We start from the raw sequence: 11,233 nt of genomic DNA on the forward strand, positions 1-11,233 counted from the left end.
CCTGAAAAGCCTTCAGCTAATCCAAAATGCTGCAGTAAGGGTACTGACAGGGACTAGAAAGAGAGAGTATATTTCTCCTGTTTTGGCTTCCCTTTATTGGCTTCCTGTTAAATCCAGAATTGAATTCAAAATCCTGCTCCTCACATACAAGGTCTTAAATAATCAGGCCCCATCTTATCTTAATGACCTTGTAGTACCGTATCACCCCATTTGAGCACTTTGCTCTCACACTGCAGGCCTACTTGTTGTTCCTAGAGTATTTAAAAAGTAGAATGGGAGGCAGAGCCTTCTGTTTTCAGGCCCCTCTTCTGTGGAATCAGCTTCCAGTTTGGATTCGGGAGACAGACACTATCTCTACTTTCAAGATTAGGCTTAAAACTTTCCTTTTTGCTAAAGCATATAGTTAGGGCTGGACCAGGTGTCCCTGAATCCTCCCTTAGTTATGCTGTATTGGTCATAAGCTGCTGGGGGACTCCCATGATGCATTGAGTTTTTCCTTTTCAGTCACCCTTTTCACTCAGTATGTGTAAATAAACATCTCTGCATTGAACCGTGTTTGTTATTAATCTCCAGCTGTCTTCCACAGCATGTCTTTATCCTGTCTTCCTCCTCTCACCCCACCGGTCCCAGCAGACGACCCCGTCCTTCCCTCAGCCTGGTACTGCCGGAGGTTTCTTCCTGTTAAAAGGGATTTTTTCCTTCCCACTGTCACCAAAGTGCTTGCTCATAGGGGTTCATTTGATTGTGGGGTTTTTCTCTGAATCTATTATTGTAGGATCTACTGTACAATATAAAGCGCATTGAGGTAACTGTTGTTGTGATTTGGCGATATATAAATAAAATTGAATTGAATATAGAAATAATTAAAGATATGTTTTTTTTAATCACAAAACCCATTTTATTTGTATCTAGAAAGACATATACAGCTATAACTTAAAAAACAAAACATTGCCTATTTTTAACTCTAAAAAAGGCTAACAGCATTGTTGTACAATTTTGGCAGAAGAAAGCAAAAACTAGACTTTGCAGATAGATATTAAAGCACTGAGTGGCTATTGTGTCAGATCTCTTCTACAGCTTGGTGTGCTCTCTCCCATAATGCCCAGAAATCTGTTACTGACTGAATTTGAACATGTTTGACTCTCTGTGCCAGCATTCAAAATCTGAATCCAGTCTGAGGCACATTTGCTGTATGATTAAGTTTAACAGCCAGTCCAAAAACTCTGTCCTATATTTTTGAACTAATTACCAATTGTCTGTGCAATGCACTTATAACATAGCTATATGTAAAAGATGGACACAGGCAACATGAAGTTACATATTAATTTTTTAAGCCCTGTTTTCCCATTTTGAAGAGTCAAGATTAGCATTTATCTGTGCGCCATGTTAGCTGGAGCTAGAAGTGAGCATATCTGGACAAAAGTGTGTAGCTGTAAGTTATTAGCTAAGCCTGGGTAGCGAGGATGAATCCATCAAGTGCATGGGCCCACTGCACAGATCAGGCAGATATCTTTAAATTAGAACTATATAACTAGATAATAAAATACTAGAATTTCACTCACCACAACTTTAGCACAGGCCTCTGGATGGACTGTTAGTGCAATTAACCACACAACAGGCTGCATATTTTGTTGGATAAAACTACAACTACTGATTATTCTAGTTAGCAGATGTGAATCCTAGCAAAGAGCTATTAGCAAAACCTGCATGTGCACTCACTTCTCTGTCAAAACTGCCGGACTACTAAATTAAGCTAAATGAAGTTTAAAAAGGCAAGTCATTAAAAAGTTCTATCACTGTAAGGTTGTCATGAAAGGGAAAGGGACCAAAAACATTACCATGGGAGGTTTTCAACACTTCTGACTTGGCTTCCAGTCATGGAGGCTGTTCCTTGACTAATACAGCTGCTAAGCAACCTGCTAACACATGGTTAACACAGCAAAGTGTTACTTAAAAACATCTTCGAGAACACTAAAATACTCAAACTGAGGCTTCAAAACAAATCATGTCATGGTGCCTGTGTCCAGCTTTCCTAGACAATTTATCATTTGTTTTTGTGTGGCATCCTGTTCGTCTTTCACTGCAATTCGACTGCACAACTTAACCGATAATGCTTGAACAACCACTACATCCCATTCCCCATTAGATCATTTAATTACCAGTATTGTACTACTGGTCGAACTACAATACACACTCAGTTACTCCTAGTTTTGTTTAGGCTAGCAGCCCTGCTTTGGGGTCTAAAGAAGAAGAAGAAAAAACCCCAAAAATCACAATGAAATATTTTGGGCACCCATCTTGATATGAGGTTTGTAGCATTTATGAAGGAGACAGATATGCCACTGAAGCCCTCACACGGTTCATTTCAAACATTGCATAACAGGATGAAGACTTCAGTCAAACATGGGATTAGCTCTTATTGTTTTGATGGTAAGACTGTGCTAAAGGAGGTTAAGAGACATGATCTAAATTGTCGACTGTTACCACAAACCACCAGCTTTCTGTTTCTCAGTCAGACTAAGGCAGGCATAGTTCTAAATCAGAGGGATTAGGAATCAGGATTAGGATGGCGATCATTTGCTGACTGCAACAGGTGACAGCAAGAAGAGAAAATGCAAAGCTATCAGTACATTTACACATATTTAGCACACTTTGTTGTCACTACAGCATCACAAATGCCAAAATGAGCTCCTGAGGCTTAATTTAAACTGTATGCTTCTAAGTTTTCAAAATATTTAAAGCTCAGGGCAGAAATTATATAGGGTACAAGAGAAACAGCCTGCAATAATAAAATCCTAAGCGTAAGTTGTCATTCTGTTGCCACTAAAACTGAAAACAAGAACTAGCTTCATAATTGCTATCACCAAATGTGACATCAAACTCCTTGTTTGGACTCCAGGTCTCAACCAACTCTAAAGATATATCTGGTATTTTCACCACATTCTCATGCATCAATAGTTAATGACTACCAAGAAAATATGAATATTTTTTCTCTTTCAGTCTACAGTGAGATCATTTAAAAATCAACTAAATCTGCATTCGGACATTGAGGGCACGGTGGTGGTGCTTCTCAAACAAGCAAAGCAAGCAAGCTCATCTATCACACAGGGTTGTTTTCTATTTGCCACGTTTGCTTGGAAACAAGTTTGAAAGCCAGAAACTGTGAAATGTATTAACCACAGAAGCAGAACAAGTAAAGTCGACACTGGGATGAAAATGTCTGTTCACCATGAGCTTCTTCTTCCACATTATAAACAATTTGGATTTGAGAAATGCTCATTTGATCCGTGCTATAGCTTACTTGGACTCTGCCATATATTATATAACTACAGTGTAATATTATTTACACTGTAAGTACTTCCTCCACTCTGTAAAACTTCATTAGACTAAAAAAAAAGATTTGTATAACAACTGTTGTTAATTTTAGTCTTTCCCTTTGACAAATCAGAGAATAACAGGTTATTTTGACTCGAGAATTACAGATAAAGGCGGAACAGCTTGAAATCCTGCTCACCTCAAACCCACAGTCTAGAAGAGTACATCCGCTTTGTTCTGATTGGCATAAGCATTAAGACAGGTTGCAGGTCATCGGTACTACACCGTTATTTTTACCAGAGAAGTAAATATAGCTTAAACAGCTCGAAATCCTACTTGTGGATGTTTACAAGCCCGAAAGCAGCACATCTGCTTTGTTCTTAATGGCAAATGTCGTTCCCATGGGATAAGCATTAAGACAGTTTTCAGGTCATCTGATCAGAGATAAAAACCAAAGTCTACTTGTAAATAAAGATAAATACTAAAGACCCTATCGAAAACTCACTGCTACATGTTATCCATGACAGAGTCTGCTATATTAATAACTCAAAAAGCTTTCCAACAGGAGGATTACATTTCGATGCCCTCCTTTTGAAAGAGAAATACCATTGTATCCTTTTCCTATTGACTAAGCTCTGCGAGTTTTGCATCTACTCCTGTCCTGAAATGCATTGATCCCTTCACACGTCCAGCCAGACGCTAGTTATCTGCTTTCACTTGATCTGCTTATTTGGCCCAGGTTTATCTCAGATCAGCTTGTCTCATACACAGAATCCAGTGCTCTCCCATTTACTGTCAAAATAAAGAGGTTAAGGCCCATTTACGACATCATAAAGCAGATAAAAGGTTCAAAGCAATGATATTTCTGTCATGAGGCGACGGGACAGGATGTGACGAATCTTTCAGCGAAACACAGCCCCCAACATTCAGTCTATAAATCAAATGAATGAATGATACAAATTTAATGTGAATATTATTAAATGCACAGAGAGGACAACTGCCAGCATGCACAGTTTCACTTTGCATGCCAGCTTACTCATAGGAGGAAGTGGTTGTAAAGTATTTCACTCATTTTAGTTTGAATAAAATTTAATTCCCATAACAGCCAGATGTGCTGTGGTCATCAGCAGTGCAAATAATTAAGATAATTAGATTGAAAGCAGAGCAGAGCTGCACACTGGCAGTTTTCACATGCAAATGCACGCACATGCACGAACACATGCATTGTGACATGGATTCTCACATCAGCTAACGCCAGAATTTAGCTTCGTACAGCTATGCATTGAAAAAAATGGTTAAAGTAAAGACTCACAGTTCAATAACTGCATGAAGTCTGATGTGTTTTGATGTAAATTAATATGGAACATTATGATAGGACAGTGACAGAACAGTTTGGGCAGTTTTGAGGTTCAATGCATGCGTACAAACCAACCTGATAATTCAAAGGTAACAAAACATGTTTTTAAAGCACCTGTTGACTTTATGAGAGTCTGATTCTAATGCTGAACTTACACTGAGGCATAAATCCAAACTTTCAGCTCTGTTAAGTATATAAACGGCTTTACTGACAATATTCTGTCCCTGCGACGACAATAACTGCAAAAAGAACCCTAAGCTTCAGCAACACTGTAACAAAGTCTGTGTCTGTTACCAGATGTTTATATAAAGTCTTCTGTGACTCTCACGTGTGTCACGGTTTACCAGTTATAATCATCGAATGGTAACTCCTGTTTTTATGCCTCTCAGGGCATCTGTGGATTATTACAAATCGTCTCCTCCTGTTTGGTCCCTAAAGTGCTCATAATTAACTAATTTTTCTCTCATTAAAAGTGAAACATTTTAGAACATATAAAATAGTTAAACATATAAAATGTAGGCTTTTGGAATGTGTGGCTTACCTAAAATAAATGGAAAATACTGTCTTATTCTATAGTTCAAAACAAGTAAGCTGTGAATTTTCTCACAGCTTACTTGGTAATTGTAACTATATTCGAATTGTTCAGTTTCAGGTTTTTATGGCACAATCTCTAAGTTGCTTAGACCATGGTCTAAGCAACTTAGCGTAACTTAACGTATATTAGCAATTTAGCTAGTTTCGGCACTCTCTTAGCTCAAATTATGTCTTTTTACAAATGTTTTTACAAACGTTTCATGTGTAAAGTTGAGGTCACAGTTCTGAAAAATGTGTACACATAGTATTTGTATAAGTTTGAACTTATATATGTGGTTCGGCCACAGTCTATGGGTTCGGTAACCCCTGCGCAGCGGAACGGCGCGAAATTTGATTCCCTGGTAGCTGAATGCAGTTTACCGTTAGTGTATTAATGGTTTAATAAAATCACGTTTTTACATCCATTCCAAGGCCATCAACACACATGGGCGGCTGAATATAACGTCTAAAGGAAATATCTTAACACCGCACTTGTTTAAAATATAACAAGGGTGTCGCAGCTGGGGTTTGATAGTCGCGTTTTAAGCAATGTGGGAACTTTTTCAGCATGTAATCTGAGCTTGTAATACGGTCCTGCGGGTGTTATCGCTATAAGTAATCGGTCTGAAAGAACAGACGGCAGAAACTGTCGGAAATCTGGAGAAAGGAGTCACCTTAGTAGTGAATATTAACAAATTACAGCATTCTAGTCTTTTTTTTTCTTCCAAACTTGAAAGGGCACAAAAGCATGCTCAGACTCTGCTCTCCTGTGTCCAGTAGTCCCAAACAAACATCTAAATTTAAAAATGAAAACTTTGCATATCAAGAGGATTCACTCTAAAGATTTGCTTTATTTTATTTTATTTACTGATTTTTTTAAATGAATATTTCTTTGAACTGAAAGAAGTTGTACAAAAGGTTTTAATGTGTGTGATATACGGTTTTTACCCATGTAAAAATGTGGTGATAAATATTCTTACATGGAATTTAGAGTTTGTACTACCATTTATCTTGCAGACAATGAGGTTGATGGTGACACAGTTGACTGCGGTCTTACTGAGACTATGGTTGCATACCTTTTCCAAGGATCCTTCAAAAAGCAGGTTAAATTCAACCAATTTGTGTCAAGGATGAAGGAATCTTCAGTGACACTGACTCTACAGACTGTCTCTCCAGAAGACTGGCAACCATCTACTTCGTCAACTTCAATAAGGTATTTTCTTATTTATAATGAAGTTAGTATGTCTGAAACATACATGTTGGCTGTTATGCACTTTTAGGATTTAGTTAATATGATCATTGTTTCTACCATATGTATTGTTACTGTAGTGTTTTATACTTCAATTCATGCAATAAAAACAAACGCTTAACTGTTTTCACAGCAATGAAAATACTTTGAGACTACCAGCGTCTTTTGAAATTCCAAGATTTCCCAAAAATCTCCAACTAAAACTGGACAACAAAGAACCGTGCCATAAAAATCCAAGGGACAGACACACAATAATCAGAGTTCTATATGAAGCTGTGGCACAGTATACTATGTAAGTTAATCAGGGTAATGTTAGCTTGTTGCTTTAGAAAAAGCTGAATCTGTCATATTGAAAATAAACGCTACATTACTAAGAAACAATAACTGACACTTGATAAAGTTTGTTTGTCAGCAGTTGCTCTAACACTTATGTTTCTTCTGATATTACAGGTATCCCACAAATTCTGAATATGTGCAAGCTGTGAAGACGCTGGTAATGAAGTATCCTTTCCTCAAGGATCGTGAGGGAAATGGTTATGTAAGTTAAATTTAAAATTTGCATAAGGTTCCTTCAAGATTACAAAGTAAAAGTGAAGCTTTTTTCAATCTTGTTTCGTTAGTAAGACAATCTGTAGCCTCTCAGTAGGTTTGTATGAAGTATGTTTACTGATTCTTTGTTGGGTGTATTTTGTGTAGATTGTTTTTACAGTAACTTATGTTTCTGTTCAACAAGCACACATGGCATATGTCTTTGAGACGTAAATTCAAATCAGAGCGGGCACCACTAGTCGACAGTGAGGCAGTGAGGCGTTGTAAGGAGAAGTTTGGTTCTACGAGGAGAGGGCAGCCTAATAAATGTCAATGAACAAGTCAGAGAAATGTTTGTCAGGTTGGTGTGAGGGACATCTTGAGCTATAAAATGTTCTTGCCTCTGTTATTACATCTAAAACTAAGGATTAGGGATGCAACTGTACCCCTTTTTTTTCAAACCGAAACAATACCAATACTTGGATTAGAGCACTTGCTAATACAAAGTACCAGTGCTAATACTTCTACCTCACAAAATATTATTAATTAGAAGGCGCTAAAAGAGGGTGAACTAGATTTAAAAAAAAAAAACATTTTAAATATGACTCCAAAACTAAAATTTCAAGTTAACAATTAAGATTTTATGTGAAATTATTTCAGAGTTTCCATATTTTAAATATTGGTTCATGGTATCGGTTAACTTTAACCGATACGAGTTCTTTGTGATGCACAGATCGTGTCAGCTCTAATTGTATATTTAGTCTTATGTTGGGTTTCTAATCTGTTTTGACTTTCTCTTCTCACTCTTGCTTTCTTTCAAGGGACCATGCGTCCAAGGAGAGGATTTATTATCCATAGACGCCCACTTAAAGGTCTTACAGTGCCAATTAGAGCAGGGCGATATGGCCAAAAATATTTATCACGATATATATTTGAAAATTTGCGATAACGATATAACTGACGATATAATTGATGCGAGACAAAATACAACTCCACAACATTACTAGCGCAAAAAGACAACCTTCCATTTATTTTCACGTAAACAAGAAGCTGGTTTTTATGTACATTAAAGCTTTATAAAAATGTAACAGTGCAAATGCAAATTCCTTGCTGAAAGTTTAACCCAAAGGCATTTCCAGTAGAAATGGGCTGACATATCCTGAGCATAACCATGTATAATATCCACTGAAGTTAAAAAGAGGTGCTTTGCAACATTAAACTGCAGTGTGCAGTACGCATTTTTCGGACCATAAGGTACACGGGATTATAAGGCACATTAAGCGAAACAAAGCAGTCAGATAAATCAAACTTTATTAAACTCATTCTTCTTGCTTCCTCCACTTCTGTACCATTGATTCATTAATGTTGAATTCTCTGGCAGCTGAGCTATTCCCATGTTGTTGCAGTATATTAATGACTAACCTCGTATTGTGGATGGATTATCTCAGTTGTTCTCCTGACTGAAGTTTGGTCCGTTTACAGCATCCTGCCATGCGATTGCATTTGTCTCTAACCATGAGGAACCTTCACGTTAACTTTTATAAGTGGAAAAGTGTTAGTGTTCGTCCTCCAGCTTCACTGTTTATGTTATGCTAACATAGCTGTGTCGCTAGCGATCACGTAGCACATCATTATATACCAGCTAGCCCAACTTCAGTAACCCTACAAACGTCACTGCTGTTTAGTTTCCTGTCTTCATTTATGTTGGAAGTGATAGCAGAGCTGTACGTTTGAATTTTTTCAGAAATCTCTCAGTCAGAACATGCTATATCATGCTTAGGTAACTAGCGAAACTAGCGAGCTAACTTCCGCTAGCTTCCTGCTAACTTCTAACTCCGTTAAATGTAATAACTTTTGTTTTCATGGATGCCTGGAAGTTAAACTTTATAGTTACACCTGGTAAAGCAGCAATGCTGATCGTTTTATTAAAGATCAAAGAATTTAGACAGTTTTCAACTCTCAGTGATGCTGCAGTGTTGTTTGACCTGAAGTCAAATATACGGAGTTTGGGACCCAGATTACTCCCAGATTTAAGAGCATCTTAGTCCGACAAACACGACAATAACAACGGCCGCTTGCATGTTCTGCAAAAAAATGTGCTTTGTTGTGTATCTGACGGACAAACACCAAACCAGTTCCACATCACGGAAGTTGCACCATTTTTACAAACCAACAATCGGCCATGTGCGTATGAAAACAAAGGCACTGCGCATGCGCGTTTTACTCCCATTCTATCGCGATATTTCATTTTCCTATCGTTGCCTAACATTATACCGGTATTACCGTGAACGGTATAATATGGCCCAGCCCTAGTGCCAATATCAGAAGATGCAACCAGATACGATGGTGGTTCATAACCGTGTGCAGCAAACGTTTGCTTGGCGGCAGAAAGAAATTGCAAATGGTATGCCTGTGGAGGATGTGTTGAAGAAGTACCCCTTCTTAGGGATGCCTACAAGTCTACAAGCCTACAAGTAAGTCAGAAAGCTGGATTGAACTTGGAAATAGCTGTCACATTTAACATGTTTATAGTAGTAAATTTTATTTGCCCTTGACCTTGTTTTCTTCATCTGTCCCTCTCCTTTTTTCGTATGTTCATGTAACTTCTTACAGTATTGTTGTTAAATTCTATAAAAAAAATAATTATGCAGCACCATACATAATTAATATCAACTTTAGATTATTTCATTTTCATACACTGTTATTTTGTACTGAAAATGAATTTTTTACTTGTAGCTGTGCAACGAACTCGGGTGGATCCAACCAGCAACGGGTAATGTAAGCCAGCGATTTCGTGAAGGGCTCTCATGTGTTGCAGCAAAGGTGATTGACCTTACACAAGGGAAAACCCCACTCTACCAGCTCTACCTTGATGCAAGAGAGGAGGCTCTCACTGATGACCTACCGGGTATTTGCTTTTTTTTTTTTTTTTTTTTTTAACTTCAAGGCTTCCATTTTATATAATTTTTATAGGTAACTGGAAATGCCAGATAAAATGCATGGGTGATCTTGTGTTTTGTTGTTCTTTTGGCAGATCTTGACACAAGGGCTGCACTTTTATTCCTGCCATACGTCTTCAAGGAGAAACTGGATCTCTTTGTCATACTTGGAGAGGTGTGTGTATTAAAATATTTAGTCTATATAAAAGGAAAACAAATGTATCTTTTGTTAAGAGACTAATATATTGCTTTCCTCTACCTTCTCTTTTGACTTCAAAGGTTCATCCTAAAACCCCCTATCCAACTGTTCAGCTACTTCATGAAGACTGGAAACCAGTGTTCTCCAGAAGCGCTCCAAACATTGTGAAGTTGGATGGCAGTGAAGTGTGCAGAAGCTCGTGTATTTTTGAAGGAATCATCTCTTCTTTCTGCTTGTATTTTGTCTTCAACCTTGCTTATCCAAAACATCTGAAGAACACCCTGATTTTTCTCCAAAAGTACATTGTGAAAAATAGATGAGGGTGAGGACCGGCCTCTGCCAATCACAGTCACCAGACAAATAAATCTTCTGTATTGACCACCATGCCTCAGCCATATCAGTGCTCCAAATGTGGCAGAAGAACCTTTAGTTTGACAAAGCTTATTCAGCACATAGGACTTATTCATTCCCATGATGCCAATTTTGATATAACCTGTGGACTCAGTGACTGCTGTTCTTCATTCAAAAAATATGAATCTTTCAGACGACATGTGTATAGGAAACACAGAGAACAGGTGTTGTGTTAATATTGACACAATGTGGGTCTTTTGTGGAAAAATTCTCATTCCTCTGTTATATGACAACCATTTTCATTCATACAGTGTTAGAGTTGATAGTGAATGGACGTTGCTAAAACCTGGACAGGAAATTGATGTTGCAGCTTATGACACATACTCTGTTGATAACAGTTTGTATGTAACAGTTAAGCAATGTATTTAAGAAGGTAATAAATGTGACAAGTATTTTTGACTTTGTATCTTCAATTTTTCAAATCTTGAGAGGAAAAATATAGGAAATCTGTGTGTAGATACTGAACCTTTAGAAAGACATTTTTGTACTCCTTTTAAGGGTTCTTTTTTGTACTTTATACTAAGGGTACAATTTTGCCCTTTAAAGTACAGGTTTGACGTGTAAAAGGTACAAATTACAAGGGTACAAATCAGTACCCACAGTTTAGGGTACAGAACGGTACCTTAGAGGGTACCACCCCAGTGACAAGCCATTGTACCCCT

General features: G+C 37.6%; 1 pseudogene across 1 annotated transcript; it reads left to right on the forward strand.

The window, feature by feature from the left end:
- The first annotated feature begins 5,504 nt into the window (after window positions 1-5,504).
- On the forward strand, window positions 5,505-10,970 carry LOC113010051 (sterile alpha motif domain-containing protein 3-like; annotated as a pseudogene). The gene is made up of 9 exons (XR_013903178.1): window positions 5,505-6,458; window positions 6,628-6,786; window positions 6,945-7,032; window positions 7,228-7,383; window positions 7,844-7,901; window positions 9,334-9,500; window positions 9,759-9,930; window positions 10,057-10,136; window positions 10,241-10,970. The product of XR_013903178.1 is annotated as a sterile alpha motif domain-containing protein 3-like (transcript).
- The last annotated feature ends 263 nt before the right edge of the window (window positions 10,971-11,233 follow it).

The sequence above is a fragment of the Astatotilapia calliptera genome, chromosome 18, assembly GCF_964374335.1.
Source record: "Astatotilapia calliptera chromosome 18, fAstCal68.1, whole genome shotgun sequence".
In the NCBI taxonomy this organism is placed as follows: Eukaryota; Metazoa; Chordata; class Actinopteri; order Cichliformes; family Cichlidae; genus Astatotilapia; species Astatotilapia calliptera.